Source organism: Antechinus flavipes, chromosome 2 (assembly GCF_016432865.1).
Source record: "Antechinus flavipes isolate AdamAnt ecotype Samford, QLD, Australia chromosome 2, AdamAnt_v2, whole genome shotgun sequence".
Lineage (NCBI taxonomy): Eukaryota > Metazoa > Chordata > Mammalia > Dasyuromorphia > Dasyuridae > Antechinus > Antechinus flavipes.
This window is the reverse complement of record NC_067399.1, coordinates 56,417,683-56,432,824: the sequence shown is the minus strand read 5'-3', so window position 1 is coordinate 56,432,824 and position 15,142 is coordinate 56,417,683. Positions and strand designations below refer to the sequence as shown.

Here is a 15,142-nt window from a genome sequence, read left to right as displayed (position 1 = left end):
TTTGGGCCTTTCCAGCAACAAGTTCTCGGGTTTCGCGGGGTCTGGCTGGCTGGGGAGAAGCGGAGGGGCGGGAGGGAGGCTGAGAGGGGGCGGGCGGGCAGCCAGCCGCAAACGGCTTTCGGCAACTTCCCCCAGAGTGTTGCGGGCGATAAGAGCTGGGCGGGCAGGGAACGAGACCAAAGGGCAGATCCGTCCCCCGTGCGCCCCTCCCCGGCCCCGAAAGCGCCTCCCTGGCGCGCGCGGGGGTGGAGGGAACAGCGGCCCGGGGGCTTCGGGAGCTGCTGGTCTGGGCTCGCTGCTCTGTTCGGCTTTCCCGTGCCCTACCTTCCCTGCCCTGCTCGGCTCGGCTCTCCTCGAGCCGGAGGTCGGGATCTCCGGGTCCCCGGAGCTCAGCCATCCGCACGGAGCAGGCTCGGCTCGGACGGGACTGAGACTCAGGGGTGCGCTTCTCCCCGGCCTCCGGTCGAGCACTCCGAGGCGGGCGACCCTGCTCCTGCTCCTACTCGGCGGGCATCGGGACTCGGATCTGGAGCCGGCTCGTGGAAGGCTCCGCGGTCCGGAGGAGAGGGAGCCGCTGTCTGTGTACGTGTGGGGGAGTGCGTGCGGGTGGAGGGGACGCGGGAGAGCCGGAGGTGGGGGGTGGGGATGGCTGGAGGGTTGAGTCCCGAGGCGGGGGAGTCTCGCTAGCTCCCCAGCCTCCAGTCCCTTTGGGTTGGGAGCGGAATCGGGAAGGAGGAGGAGGCGGCGGCGGCGGCGGCGGTGGTGGCGGCGGTGGTGGCGGCAGGCAGGCAGGCTCCGTCCTTAGCTGCCGAAATAAAAGTTTGCTCAGCCGGCCGGAGGGCACGGGCGGCGGCTGCGTGCCCTAATGGCAGGTGTTGGGTGCCCGGCTGGGCTTCCCGGGGCGTGGAGGCTTCGCGGTAATGTTTCGTGGTTTTTCTGTGTTGGGGGTGGGGATGGGGGGGGGGGTCTCTTCGTCTGATTAGAGGGACGGGGCTGATCTGTTAGGCGGGGGTGGCTGAGAGCGGAGCTCCCGACTTGGAGAGGCTCAGGATCTAGCCGGGGCTGCTGAACCGGTGCCAGGGCGCCCCAGCTGCCGCCCGCCTCCTCTCATAGGACGTGGTTCCCCAAAGCCCTCTGGAGCTTGGATGTGGGGCAGACTTCCTTCTTTATTCTCAACTGCCCTTAATAAAGAGATCCCCTTGCAGCTTTTGTGCGCTCCCCCCTCCCCCCCGCACTGGCCGCCTCTACCTCTGGCAGCGGGGCTGGCATTCTCTACCCTCCCCCCCTTTGAATTCTGTCTTCCTGGCTGCTCCTTCCCTCCGCCCGCCCCCACCTCTAAGATGGCCCGGGCTGACTCCCTGATAGGCGGTGAGTAGCCAGCCTAAGTGGAGCCAATTCAATTAGATTGCAGCAACAGAGACACCTCCTTTCCAGCCCTGCGCTCTGGCAGGCTAATTAAATTCCCTTCATGGAGGCGGACCACGGGTTCAGCTCACCCCTACCCAGCCACCTCCTGGCCTCCGTTCCCTCCCCCACCCCCAAGGTTAGCTTTCCCCACCACCCCCCACTTTGGAAGTGGGAGTGATTTCCTCTCTCCCCCCTCCTCCCAGCCAGGAGATGATGCCCTGGAGTGGAACATGATGGAGAGATGGGTTTTGTTTTGTTTTTTCTGGGGCAGTTCAGGTGTATTGGGGAGAGAAAGGGTCCCGCTCTCCTAAATTGCTGGGGAAAGAGGAAAGGTGGGGGCAGGGCAAGATTTGTTTGGTTTTAAATTCTCAAAGGCCAGCGGTCAGCACCTGCTTTGACTCCTGGAAGGTTGATTGATACAAATAGAACTGACTGGATGGATTGGTCTCTGTCGGGCAAAGCAGCCTTTGTCAGCAGAGTGGGTTTAAAATAAATTAAACCCTAGTTAACCCCAAGATGCCTTATCTGAGGAACAAAAAAGGGAGGCTCTCACACTGAGGTTAGGAAAGTTTTGAAAGCCAGAGAAAGCCCTCTCCCTCTCTTAAAAAAAAATGCTTTTGTTTCAGCAGTACTAGTAGCCCCTACAATGCTGAACTGTTTGTCCCCAGTGATTAAGCTGATTTCCAAGACTAGGGGACAAAGAGTCTCAAGGCTTTCTGTGGTCGCCCACCTAGCACTCTGATGTTTGTTTGGCTTCCCAAATAACTTTTTCATTCTGTTTTTTTTTTCTTCATAAACTCCCATCCCTTTCAAAACGAGGTTCCCCAAACCTTTGATTCTCCCATACAAGCTGGAGTTTTTAATAAAAGCCAGTCTTGAATATTATTGCTAATTTTATTAGTGGTATAATCTGGACTGTTTCCAGAATGGTTTGTTGTTCCCTGAGAGGGGGAAAAAAAAACCTAAAGGGAGAGGGAGTTGTGGTTGACTTTACTTGACTGAGGTCAATAGCCCCCACCTCAGACTGATCTGATTAGCTTCTCCAAAGCTTTGTGACCTTACATAAGTCACTTCTCCCTAAAGCTTTTTGTTCCTCACCTATAGGGTGGGAATTTGGATTACATTATCTCTAAAATTGTTTACAAGATTAAGATAATTAATTTAGCTCCTGGTACTAGTAAATCTGAAAGCTCCTGTTGCTGGTTGTCCCAAGAGTATGTTTGAGTACATTGATTCTGCTGGGAGAAGGAGGGCCTACCGTTGGTCTTGATGGACAAAATACAGGTAGCAGTCATTCCTAATCATTTGAGTAGAAATCCCAAATTTTTGTTTAAAATACCTTGTGGTATATATTTCAATATATTTGTCAGCATTTCCACAACAGAGCACTGATTTCAGAGAGTGAGAGTTGGTACCTTCTGCCTACTTGAATGGGCTTGGTTGAGAATGATAGTAAAGTAGTAGGAAGTTGGAAGATTTATTTTAGAAGAGGGATGGAAAGTAGAACTTTTAGAGCCTGGAAAAGAAACTAGATCCTGGAAGAAGTGATTTATATGGCTCTCTGAGGGGATTCCAAGATACTATTTCCAAGGGAGCAGCAGGCCTGGAGAGTAGAATACAAATACCAGTTCTGGAAAGAATAGGGGAGGGAACATCTGTTTAAAGGAATCGTGGGATTATTCTTGAGAATTCTGCGTTCTGGACAATTAAGTTAAAGTTAGAGCTGAAAAGGATAGGGGATAGGAAACCATTCTGGAAGTTTGGATACCTTCATCAAGGCCTCAGTCTTTATAAGGAGTTTTATGCATAATTTCCCTAATCACTGAAGGAAGTTCCATGGGATGCGAATAGTGTTTTAAGGTGTTTTAAAACTACAGGACTTAAATGGGGAGCAGTTTGTGACCCTAGAGCAGCTGGAGCAGTATTCAGAACCCTTTCTCTCATCCAGGTGCATGGGCCCCCTTCTCCTGCAGGTAGGGCGGTAGAGTTTACATGGCGCCACTCAGTGGCCAAACCAGGACCTGAACCTGCCAATCAATCCCTGAACTCCCAGCTTGTGACCATATGGTGTCAGAACTGGACCTTACAAATCAGCTTGGTCCCTTTCCTCAGTTTACCAGTGAAGAGTCTGAGTCACAGTCAGTGAAGCCGCTTTCCAGATCTGATAAGTGACAAAGAACTAGGTCACTGGACTTAACATCCCTTTTCTCCATTCTGTATGAACTCTCCCTTTTCCCTTCTAGGCCCATGGTGCTCTGGGAGGAAGATGGAGCCCCTTAGGATATGGAAAGCATGGGTGGTGGTCATTCTGCCTTGAGAGAAAAGGGAAGGGAAAAAGGGAAGCTTGGCTCTACCCTTCTCCTTCCCCCATTGGGACTTGCAGAGGCTTGTGCCATCAGCCAGCAGGGCCGGTTTTCCCTCCTCTTGGCTCTCCCAATCTAACCAGAACTCCTTGTTCATTCCCAAGCAGAAATTATTACTAGAAATCCAAAAGCCCTGGCAAGGCTCATAAGGTCATTTTTAATGGCCTTTGTTATAGCAACGAGCGCATCATCAAAGCCACAAGACTATGGGACTTATGCCATGCCTTCTCCAGGTCCCTCCCTTCCCCTACGATTTGGTAGAAACCCTTTTTAGCCTACTAAGATGCCCATGGTGCTGTCGACTTAGTAGTTGGTGACCAAGGTTTTGATTTTATTATTTTATTTTTCTGGCTTTGTTTTAAATGGATTTTCATAGTTCTTTGAATCATCTGTGTTAATTGGAATAAAGTAACATTTATATGGGGCTTTTAAAGTGTGCAGTGGGCTTTAAAAGTCTCGTTTTATTCCTCACAACAACCCCGGAAAGGGTTGTTATTATTTATTCTCCTTTCACAGATGAAGAAACTGAGAACAGGTATTTCAGCTTAGGCGATGACAGATGTCAGTCTCATTTTGCTGATAAAGAAATGGAGACAGTTAGGTGACTAACTCAGGACCTCTCAGCTAATAGGCCAAATTCCATTTTGGGACTTTTTGACAGGAAGGCTGGTGCTCAGTCTGCTCAGGTCATCTAGCATGTTTCTTAGTATATTTAGGTGGTACACAAGACCCCCATGAGTTTTCCTGGGCTGAGAAATTTAGCCATCGATTGCATTGCCAAGAGTCATAGAAATAGTGAGCTGCAGGAATCTGGATGATAAGACATCACTCATTTGTAAATAAGGTTGGAGGAACCCTAAAGGTTGCTTTTTTTTTTTCCTGAGGATTAAGTGACTCTCCAAGACTCTATAGCCTAGATGTAGTCTGGTCAAGTTTAGAACCTGGGTTTTCTGACTAATAGAGAATAATAAGTACACAAGACAATTAAGGATTATTAAAGTCTTCATTGTATCTTATCTCATTTGATCACCTTGGGAAGTAAATTCTGCTATCCCCATTTTGCAGATGGGAAGATAGTGGCTGAAAAGGATTAAGTATCACAAGGCTGATTGAAATGTCTCATTGTTTTTGAATATGAGTCTCAAATCCAGCCTCTTTTTAAAATTTGTTTTTATCACTAAACGGAGGCTGATAGAAAAACCTTTCTCATTAATGTTGGCAAGTGTTTATTTTCTAACTACCTATCCTGCGCTCAGCATTGCACCCGGTACCCTAGTGTTTGCAGGGAGGACAAGACGAGAACCCATTCAGGAAAACCTTAAGGAAATCTACATTGCAGTGACCTTGTAAATGCAGTAAAATGTATTTCTGAGGAATGGCAGCTCAGTGAAGGCAGGCAGAAGCAAGATGGATCTTGATGGCAAATCAGTCCTTCCTTCCCTTGGTTTTTCTCCAGTTCACTGGGGTTAGAAGAAGGGGTCTTGAAGGTCTGCATGTGATGATGAATGGAGGGCCTCTGACTTTGATTACAGAGGACTTTTCAAACCTCTTGGGGAAAGACTGGGGCTGTTTGGATGTTTTCTAGAGCCAGATGAAGGCCTAGATAAAAGAATTTCTTAGTACTCCATATGAGGGAAGCAGACTTAGTAGTCTTTTATCTCTTCCTGAAGACCAAAGGAAATGGAGATGGTGCTGTAGAAATGCCAGTGATCGCTCCTCTTATTATCTAGCGGTCAGGTGGGGTGGGCTTTCCCTATTGTGACCCTGCCTTAGAACTAAGACTCGACCTACTGTTTATCTCTGTGATCCCTGTGGCTCTCACCTCCTCCCCCTTACACTCTGGGACAATTTGAGACAATCCTCTGATGTGATAAGAAATAGAGAAAGAGGTTGCTTGGGTTCATAACATGAACTGGCTTGTGTTGATTCCTGCTCCCTCCCCAGAGCAAGCCTTATGAACTGGGAAAGCTCACTTGGATGACTGGGCTCTTAGCTCTGTATTGAGTCCCCAAGGACTTTGCACTATCCCAATTCTTGGACTTAGCATCCCTCCCTAATTTTCAATTAAACCTTTGAATTTCTTGACCTTCCTCAATTTCTCCAAAATTTTGATGACTTTTGTCATCAAAGTCATGGTGTGATTAATATAAGTGTATCTGGCTTTCTCTTCTGGTGCCTCAGTTTTCCCATCTATAAAATGAGGATTTTTTGGATCTAATCCAAACTAGATTGGATAGTTGAGGTCTTTCATTGTAAATCTCATTATCATTTGACAGGTACTTTCTTCAGGTGCTGTACTTCACAATGGAAATGCTAGGCTTGCTGAAAATCAGAGGACTCTTTTTTGGTTACTGATTTCTCACCTTCTCTTTGGTTAATAAGAGTTCTTGAATAACAATTTACTGTATGTGTATATATGATATACACATATACACACACACACACACACACACATATATATCTTTGAAAGGTTTTGAAAGTTGCTTTCTATTGTTTCCTCATTTGAGACATGTAACAGTCCTCCCAGGTAGGGACTATTGGTATTACTTCAGGCTAAAGTGGTTACCCATAATCAAATAGTTGTGCCCTAAAGCCCACTCAACTGCCACACCTTATTGACAAGAAAGCTAGCAATGGAGCAGAATATGAGAATATATTGTTGATTTAAATGGATCATGGGACTTAAAGCTGGAAGAGACTTCAGTCTCCAACAAAGACACTAAGATTCTAAAGTGAATGAATTTGCCCAAGAGTCAGATAGTCAAACTCTGCCTTCCCCACCTCCCCCCATTACTAAACCAGTGCTCTTCCCTTATTGTCTCTTATTGCTAGGGATTAGATTAGATCATCTTTTAGGATCCCACCAGGCTCTCAAATTCTCTGGTTTCTCCTCCTTTCCATGTTTTTTTAAATGGATCTAATCATAGCCGACCTGCCCACCTCACTGGGTTTCTCTAAGAAACAGTTGAGCTAATTTCTGTGAAAGCACTCCAGAGAAACATAAGGTGTTCCTTCCAAACAATAATAGCTATGAGGAGGTAGGTACCAGGAACCTTTCTTTATCTCCCCCTCCCTGTTCCCTCTTCTGGGAATCAGCCGCCCATTTTTCTCCTCTCTTGTAACCTTCTGTTTTTGGTGCACTTCCCCAAAGTCTTAAACATCACCAAACAACTCCCCTTAGGCCATTTCAACCACAGAATGTGCTGTTCTTGGTGACTTATTGAACTGCTCGGCCCACATGGATCATAATTATCATTCATTAAAACACGTACAAAGCCTTAAGTTTTTCAACCATCAAATTTCTCCCAATTAAATTCCTCTAGTTCTGGGAATACAACAGATTCCTTTCTGGGTCCTAGTACTCAGGGAGGTGGAGAATTATATGCAGGTTATTGTGATCTTAGATTTTAGCATTGGATGTGTATTTCAGTGCCCTAGGTTTGTTTTCACCAATGGGCCAAAAACTCCTTGAGGGATGCCCCTCTATCTTTTTTGTTTTGTGTTCAGACTTGGTTGATTATAGGGGAAGAATTTTGAGGCTTAAGTGTCTTGACCAAGATCATTGCATCTGAAGTAGGAGTCAGCATTTGAAACCAAGTCTCCTGACTCAAAATTCAGTGTGTATTACAGTTATACCTAGTAGCTGCCTGTTTGGAGAAGGAGGATTGAGCCAAATTACAGAAATCCATAGCTGTTTCTCCCGCATCCTTGCTCTTCTTCCACAACAATTGCCTTTGCCTTTGGGCAGCAATAAAAGGTATTGATCCCAGAGCCTCCTGTCTTGTATTGATGTTGGATAGGTTAAGCTGTTCTTAAAGGGGGAAAGCATTTATCAAACTGAAACTCAGCTGAGTTTGTGGGATGGGGCCAGTAATTGTGTGGATCAGATCCAGAAACACCGAGGTGTCTAGAGGGGGGATTAAGGAGGGAAATGTCCAGAGGGGAAGACTTTATTGAAAAACCAAAGTCTGTTTTTCTTTTTCATGCATTTTCCCCCAAGGAATTGTGAGCATCAGTTGCAGTCCCTTTGGACTCTGGGGGGCTTATGGACCTTAGGGGGCTGATGGAACTTCAGGAAAACCCTCTGGGCTCTATAGTGGAGAGGAACTGGAATCTTGGTTTTGAAGCCCCATGAGCTGAGTTCATATCCTCCCTCTGATGCTTATAATCTGTGTGACTGAGTCAATCACCTTATCTTCCTGGGCTTCAGTTTATTCTGTAAAAGCAGACCCTTGAACCACATTGTCCCTTTTAGCCAGGTATCTGTATTCCTATAGGGAGCTCTCTAGGACAATGGAATATTCAAATCCATGTTTAAAAACCCAAATCCTGGAATTAGAATGGGGACTTAAGTTTGAAGTCCCTCTTAATTCTTTAATAATTGGGTGGCCTTGAATAAATCCCCTTTCCCTCCCTCTGTATGTTTTTCCCCCTTAGAAAAATGTGGGAGTTGGACTCAGCCACTAGGGGCCCTTAAGGAAAAGGCAAGTTATCTTGGCAAGATAACTCAGGGGGATTCATGTTTTGAACAGTTTTGGACTAGGCAGCTTCTGTCCCTTCCCACTCTTCAGAAAATTCTTCCTTTTGCCTTTTAATGCTAGTGCCTTTTCTCTATGGATCACTTCCAACTTATCCTACATAAAGCTTGTTTGTACATAGTTATTTGCATACGAGCTTCCCCATTAGATTGTGAATTCCTCCAGATCAAGAACCATGTTTTTCTTTTCTTGGTATCCTTAGCATTTAGCATGGTGCTTGGCACTTTGTAAATGCTTAATAAATGTTTATTGACTGACATTTTAGGGATCAGATGTTCCCCTGAGGGAAGTTCCCCCTTGGAAGTCTGATTCTCAGCCATTATAACTGGATTCTGCTACTAGAAAAATTCCACAATTTATCTTTTAATTCGCCTCTGTACTAAGTTCCTAATAGTTGAGAGGTTCAGTCCCCAGTGCTGGAGGTGGAAGAAGAAAAGGATCCCGGGCCATTAGCTTTGCTATGTGAGTGGGGTGGGGGAGAAGTGTGATATGATATACATCACGAGTAAGAGAGCTGAGGGAGAGACCCCATTAAAGTACTGTGGGTGACAAAAGGCCAGCTACAAAGTACAGGTTGTACTTGACCGAAGAAGAAGGCTGATTGGCTGTGCCAGGGGAAAGGAGGAAGACCAGAGAGAGACAGGGAAAGGGAATGAAGGAAGATAATGAGAGAGAAAGAAAGAGCGAGAACATCCTGATAATCTTCTGGTCTTTGCACTGGGAGGTTCTGCCTCCCGGCCCCCACTGCTCGCTCAGAATTCGAGTTAAGCCCAGGTGCTCCCTTTCCAGCGGAGCTGCTTCCCACTTGCATTGTCTCTCTCCTTTCCCCTTTCTTCTCCTGGCGCATCTGCTGTTCCAAATGGGCTGGGAGGGGGTGGGAATGGCCGGCGGGGGTAGGAGGCTATTCCAGCTTTCCCCTCCTGCCTTTTCAGTCAAGTTTAAAACCCGACCTCTGGGGCCCGAGGGGAGTATTCTGACTAACAATAAGGTGCCCTCTCTGCCTTTCCGTAAGAGTTTGGCCATATCCTGTCTGCTTTAACTTTTCCTGTGTAGATAGCTTTTCACAATGCGATTATAACCTCCTACTCCATTGTCCTGGATTGTCGAAGGCTGCTCTGAATCCTTCCTGGCTGAGGCTGATGGTGAGGCTCTATTATTTATTCTCCGGCTTCATGGTCAGTTTCCCACTTAATTTATATGCAGCTACCCCCCCCCCCCATCTTTGCTAGTTGAATGCATGGACACCTGGATCTTCTCAGCTCCCCTGGAGGAAAGGCTGCAAATAGGGATGTTTCCATTTTCCATGTGAAGAGACTGGGGGTTCAGCATAGGGATGTGACTTCAGAACATAGATAACAGGAGACCCTCGGTCCAAACCCTTCCAGAGAAACTGAGGTCCAGCGGAGAAAAGAAATCTGTCCGGGGACCTGGAGGCAAATCCAGACTCTTGACTCCAAATTCCTTCCTCTCAACTCTTATTTATTACCTCTTTCATCTCGGAGATCACTTTGCTCTAGAGGGCCTTTCCCCTTTCTCTGATTTTCAGAAAGGCCAGCGGGCATCCATGTGTGACAAATACCCTGCTCTGCATTCCAGTGTTGGGGCACTCCAATGTTGTCGCCTCGAGTCTCACCTGGTTTGCTGCATGAGGCGGGGAATTTGCATTTCTAGGTCCCATGGAAAGGACCAAATCACACTTAGCCAACAATCGGGAGCTTTGAAGGCCTCTCTTAGCACCCCCTCCTCGGTTCCTGGAGTGCAGCTCCCTTGTTCTCTGAAGTGTGAGGGATGTCAGACGGAGCCTGAAGTGTAATTAATACATAGGGTTTGGAGGATCGCGAGGCTTCTAGGGAAGAGGAAGAGAAAAGGCAAGCAAGTCTGTAAACCACACTTGTGAATGCAGGGCATCTGTTGACCTTTAAACAACATGACCACTTAGCCCTGTGAAATGGGCTGCCTCGGGAAACCCTGGGTTCCTTTTCCCTGAAGGTCTTTCCCAAATGGTCATCTGATCTGGGCCAGATGTCAGGGAGGGAATTCTTATTCAATTGTGGTCGGGGGTAGACAATTTGAGGTCTCCTCAGTTCTGTGAGGAAAATCCAGTCAGTTAACCTCTTCTGGGTCTTCTCATCTGTAAATTAAAAAATAATACTACTGCTCTGTGATTCCTGGAAAATACTCTATATGCTATAGAAAATTGAGCTACTACTTCCTGAGGGCTTGTGAAGAAAAAAATGGTATCATTAGGGAAGCCTGGACTTCTTGTCAGAGGATAATTTTCAACCCCTTGGCCTTTTTCCATAAGTACTTCTGAGGATCTGCCCAACTTTCCTGAGCAGCCTTCCTTAGACCTGAATGGATCATTTCCCTCTCTGGTCCCACAAGCCATAAACTCAAAAAGATTTAGTCAGTTTCTCTTTTCTCTATTTACAGATTAGTAAACTGAGCCCAGACAGGGATATAGCCAAGGTCAAACAGGATATAGCAAATGGCAGGATCAGAATCCATACTGGGCTCCCTGATTCCAGAGCTAGGACCTTAACACAGCACCATGATGTGTCTTCAGTGTTGATGAATTTACAATCTACTTACTCCCACTATGCAACTATTTAGATTACTTGAAATCATTAGTTTATTAAGTAGAAATTAGTTTGTAATTTAGGTCATTGTGCAGATCTGGAGAATTTTCTAGACAAAAAATGCTTGTCTTTATGATAAGAATTTTATCACTCCCTAATTTTTTCTGTAAATTCAGATGTTAATATAATAAAATATATTAATATTAACAATTAATATATAACAATAGTTAATATTAATACATTGAATAGTCTTTATTAAAAAGCAGTGTACATCTGTACTTTTTTGACCACAAATCATTCTGGGGGCACTCTGTAAATTGAGTCAGGCTTGAAAGTATGAGGCATTTAAGTGCTCTAACATTAAATAGCGTGCCTGACCTGTAGTCAAGAAGACCTGAATTCAAATTTCATGTTAGGCATGTTAGTCTAATGCTAAGCAAATCTCTTCTTCCAAAAAATGGAGCTAAAAGTAAGCACCTATTTTTCAGGTTTTTAGTGAGGATAAAATGCAGTATTTGTAAAGCTGTTTCCTAAACTTAAAATCGACATTAATGCCAGTTAGTTTCTATTAACCTTGGGCAGGTAAGTGGTGCCTGAGATAGAATGCTGAGGCTGCCTTGCTAGCTGTGTCATCCTGGGCAAGTCACTTAACCATAATTGCCTCAGTTTGCTCATTTGTAAAATGAGCTGGAAAAGGAAGTAGCAAATCATTCCAGTATCTCTTCCAAAACAAACTGCAAATGGAGTTGTGGAGAATAGGACGTAAGAAATCTAATTTCAGGATTTCCTCTTCTTTTCTTTTGCTGAGTCTAAGTAGCACCCACCATACTGGAAAAGTTTGACTCTCCATTCCTTTTTTTTTTTCCCCTGAGGCAATTGGGGTTAACTGACTTGCTCAGGGTCACACAGCTAGGAAGTGTTAAATGTCTGAGATCAGATTTGAACTCTGGTCCTCCTGACTTCAGGGCTGGTCCTCTAACCATTGCGCCACCTAATTGCCCCCAAGGAATTGTGTCCTAATCAGAGCAGAGTTTTCCTTGTCCAACCAACTAGCTAATGTCACCAGTTTATATGTAGCCAGTGTGGTTTAAAGTTAGTAGCTGGTTTGTAAGAATGGTCCATTGTGTTTAACACCAATATGATATTCAAATCTCCTCCCCTTCACCATATGTTTTTACAGTCAAAGCTGTTACTCCAATCATGTTTAGTTGAAAGCATCGGCTTCTCCTTTTCAAAATTCCTGATCCTGGCTTTCCAGACCTTTCACAAGTCAGCTCCAAAATGACCTTCTTACCAGTATATCTAGTTTTTATTCAGAGACTCCAACAAAGCTGCAGTGCCTTCCATCCCTTCTTCCTATCTGTCCCTCCTTTATCCTAGTCTTTGCTCACACCATCTTCCCATAGTCCCTCCCTCCCCCAGTCCCTTTTGGCTAATGTTCCTCCCTCTCTCCAAGACCCAGTCTAGGTGCCACTTCCTTACTGAGTCCCCCACCCCCAGCTGAAAGTGATCTCTCCCTCCTCAAATTCCTGTGGCCCTTTGCCAGGACCTCTATCACTCTCCCTTATCTCACCTCCCCTTGTCTCCTAGCTATTTTGTGTACACGCCTTTCAGTCCTATTAGATTTCAAGCTCTTTGAGGGGGGCAGAGTCTGTTTTATGTCTTTATCACAGTGCTGAGCCCACTAGGCTTTCTACTGTAACAGCCACTTAATAAACGTTTCTTAAATTGATTTTTTTTTGTCTTTCCATATGAGTGAAACTTGTGATCCAGATTAGATCCCTCTCTTCCTCCTTCCATAAGCACCTTCCTTTCTCATTGTGGCATCTGGAATTGGGAAGACCTGAATTCAAATCTAGCCTTATAGAACGGCTGTGTGACTGGGCAACTCATTTCACCTCTGCCTGCCTTAATATCCTCATCTGTGGGAATAACAACATCCACTCACAGGATTGTTGTGAAGGTCAAAGCTCAAATGATATATTTGTAAAGCAAAACTTGATGCTTGTCATCGTTAAACTTGTCTCACAATATTGCATCTTTCCTGTCCCTTTCCCTTATTTTAAACGTGTTTATCTAAATTGTGGAGGAGAGGGATGAACTTGGCTTTCTAAACTTGTAATTATAGTAGAAATTTTTTCCCTCCTCACCCCATAGTGGCCAAGCTTCCCTTGGAGAATAGGGCAATATCAGCCATGTTTCTGAACATTCTGGCTTTGGCTCTCAAGGCCCATGGAAACTTAGGAAGTGATTTTCTGTTCACTAAGTTAAGTCCTTCTCTTATTCCTCTTTTCTCCTCCTCCAACCTTTCATCTGCATCGAAGTCAGCCCTCCCTTTCTTCCTTTAGCTTTTCCAACCTTGCCCTCTCAAAGGACTTTACCAGCATCCAGAAATCCTTTGTGAGGAAAGCACTAAAGATGGCTCAGGTTGTTAGAGAGAGCAAAGTGGACAAAATGGGGCCAATGTCATGCTCTGGGGCTTCCACAGTCTGAGATTTCGGACTTAGCCAGACCTCTTGCAAAAGCGAGCTCTTGGTCATGAGGGAGAACTTTGCTAACCACTGGATGAATTAGCCCCAGCTTGACAGGCAGAGTTGCCATTTCCCTAGCAACTGGATTCAACTACTTCTCTGAGAGACTGGGTCTGGTGCTTTTCTTGCCTAAAATCCCCTGCAGTATGTGGACCCATGGTCCACTCTAAGTTTACCATAACAATGAGCACTGAGTATTTCTTGACTAAATCTTTTGCCTAAGTAGGTAACTTGCCTTCCATAATTGTACGTGGAAGCTGGGCTCCAGCTCCATTCTGCTCTCTAGGTCTAGATTTAGAAGTGGCTTTATGAGTAGAGGTAATCACTACTTGTAATATAGTGGGAAGCAGGAGCTGAATTCAAATCCCATCTCTGATACTCACTTCTCACATAACCTTGGTCCATTCCCTCCTCCATAATATGAAGGACCTGGATTAGACAATCTCAGAGATCCCTTGTGGTGCCATATAATAATGGCCCCATGACCCAACTGCGTGCCTTGGAGCTACCAGTGATTCTGGAGCTAGAGCTGTGAAGGACTTTTCTCCTCCCTCCCCAGAATCATTTGTGGAGCCACTAACTTGGACCAAGAGAAACCTTGAGCTTCTTTTAACCACCAAGGGCCCAGATGCCTGAACAAACCTCCCTGTTGGCTGAGAAAGGAAGCCACGAAGCCAAGTATTGAAGTCTTTAAGAAAGGAAGGAGAATGACCTGGAGGATGATAAGGCTTCTCGGTCTCATCTGCTGCCAGCCCAAGTTTCTCCTGACCTTATTAAAAGAAACCTTCCACTTGAAGTCCTTCTGATTGTGGCTCAAGATATCTCCCTCTGTCTATCTATTTTTACTTTTACAGACAAACTGATTTTTAAAAAAGTTCCTTTTCCAAGAGGAAAAAAATGCTACCTTGCCTCATTTCCTTTCCAGGCACCTTTCTTGTAAATTACTCCCTTGCAATGTGGCTTCTGATTCTTTAACTAAATTGATCTTTCCAATGATCTCTTGACATCCAGTTCTGTTGGCCTAGTCTCAATTCTTTCTCCTATCTAATGGCTCCTCACTTGCAGTTTTTAACAATGCTGACCCCGTCCCCCAATGCCCACGAATCCTTTTTCTTCTCTTGCATTTTGTGATGGCCCCTGATTCTCCTCTGCTTGTGATCATTGCTCTTGCTCACCAGGCTCTTCCAAATCACCCAGTGTGGATGTCCCTAGAGATTCCTTCCTGTCCCACCTTCTCTTGTTTTCCCATGAAGTTTCATCAGCTCTGATGGGCTCAGTTCTTCCCATGGAGATAACTCTCATCTATATATGCAGCCCACTCCCAAACATCTCCACCTCTTGTCCCATAAGCCCTAATTCATTGTCTCCCTAAAGTATCAGTGTCCTTTCAGTCACCAGAAGGCATTTTTATCTCCCAGCTGGCACCAAATAGGATGATGTATATAAAGGACTTAATTGTCAGTCCCAACTCCAATAGAATTTTGGTTTTTGTGTTCATATCCCCTGTGCCTTGCACTTGTTAACTTAATTTTAAAAATTAACTCAAATTGGGCATTTGAAAACCATTCTTTGGCTTTTTTAGTGGGAGTAGTCCAAGGAGGCCAAATATGAGCCTTTTCTTATTAACTGGGCGACCTCAAGTCACGTTACCCGGCCTGTTTGAGAATTTGTGTCCTTATCTCTAAAATGGGGCTAACTACTGCCACCCTTCCCAACTTATTAAA

General features: G+C 45.4%; 1 protein-coding gene across 8 annotated transcripts in view; it reads left to right on the top strand.

Moving 5' to 3' along the window:
• The window catches only part of GSE1 (Gse1 coiled-coil protein), a 776,456-nt gene that overhangs the window by 678,674 nt on the left and 82,640 nt on the right, over window positions 1–15,142 (top strand). The window contains exon 1 of one of the 8 annotated variants that reach the window (XM_051974851.1): window positions 345–582. The exons of the other annotated variants lie outside the window; for them this stretch is intronic. The gene's annotated coding sequence lies outside the window, so the exon portion shown is untranslated. Of the gene's footprint in view, window positions 1–344; window positions 583–15,142 lie in introns of those variants that run through there. 8 annotated transcript variants of the gene reach the window in all.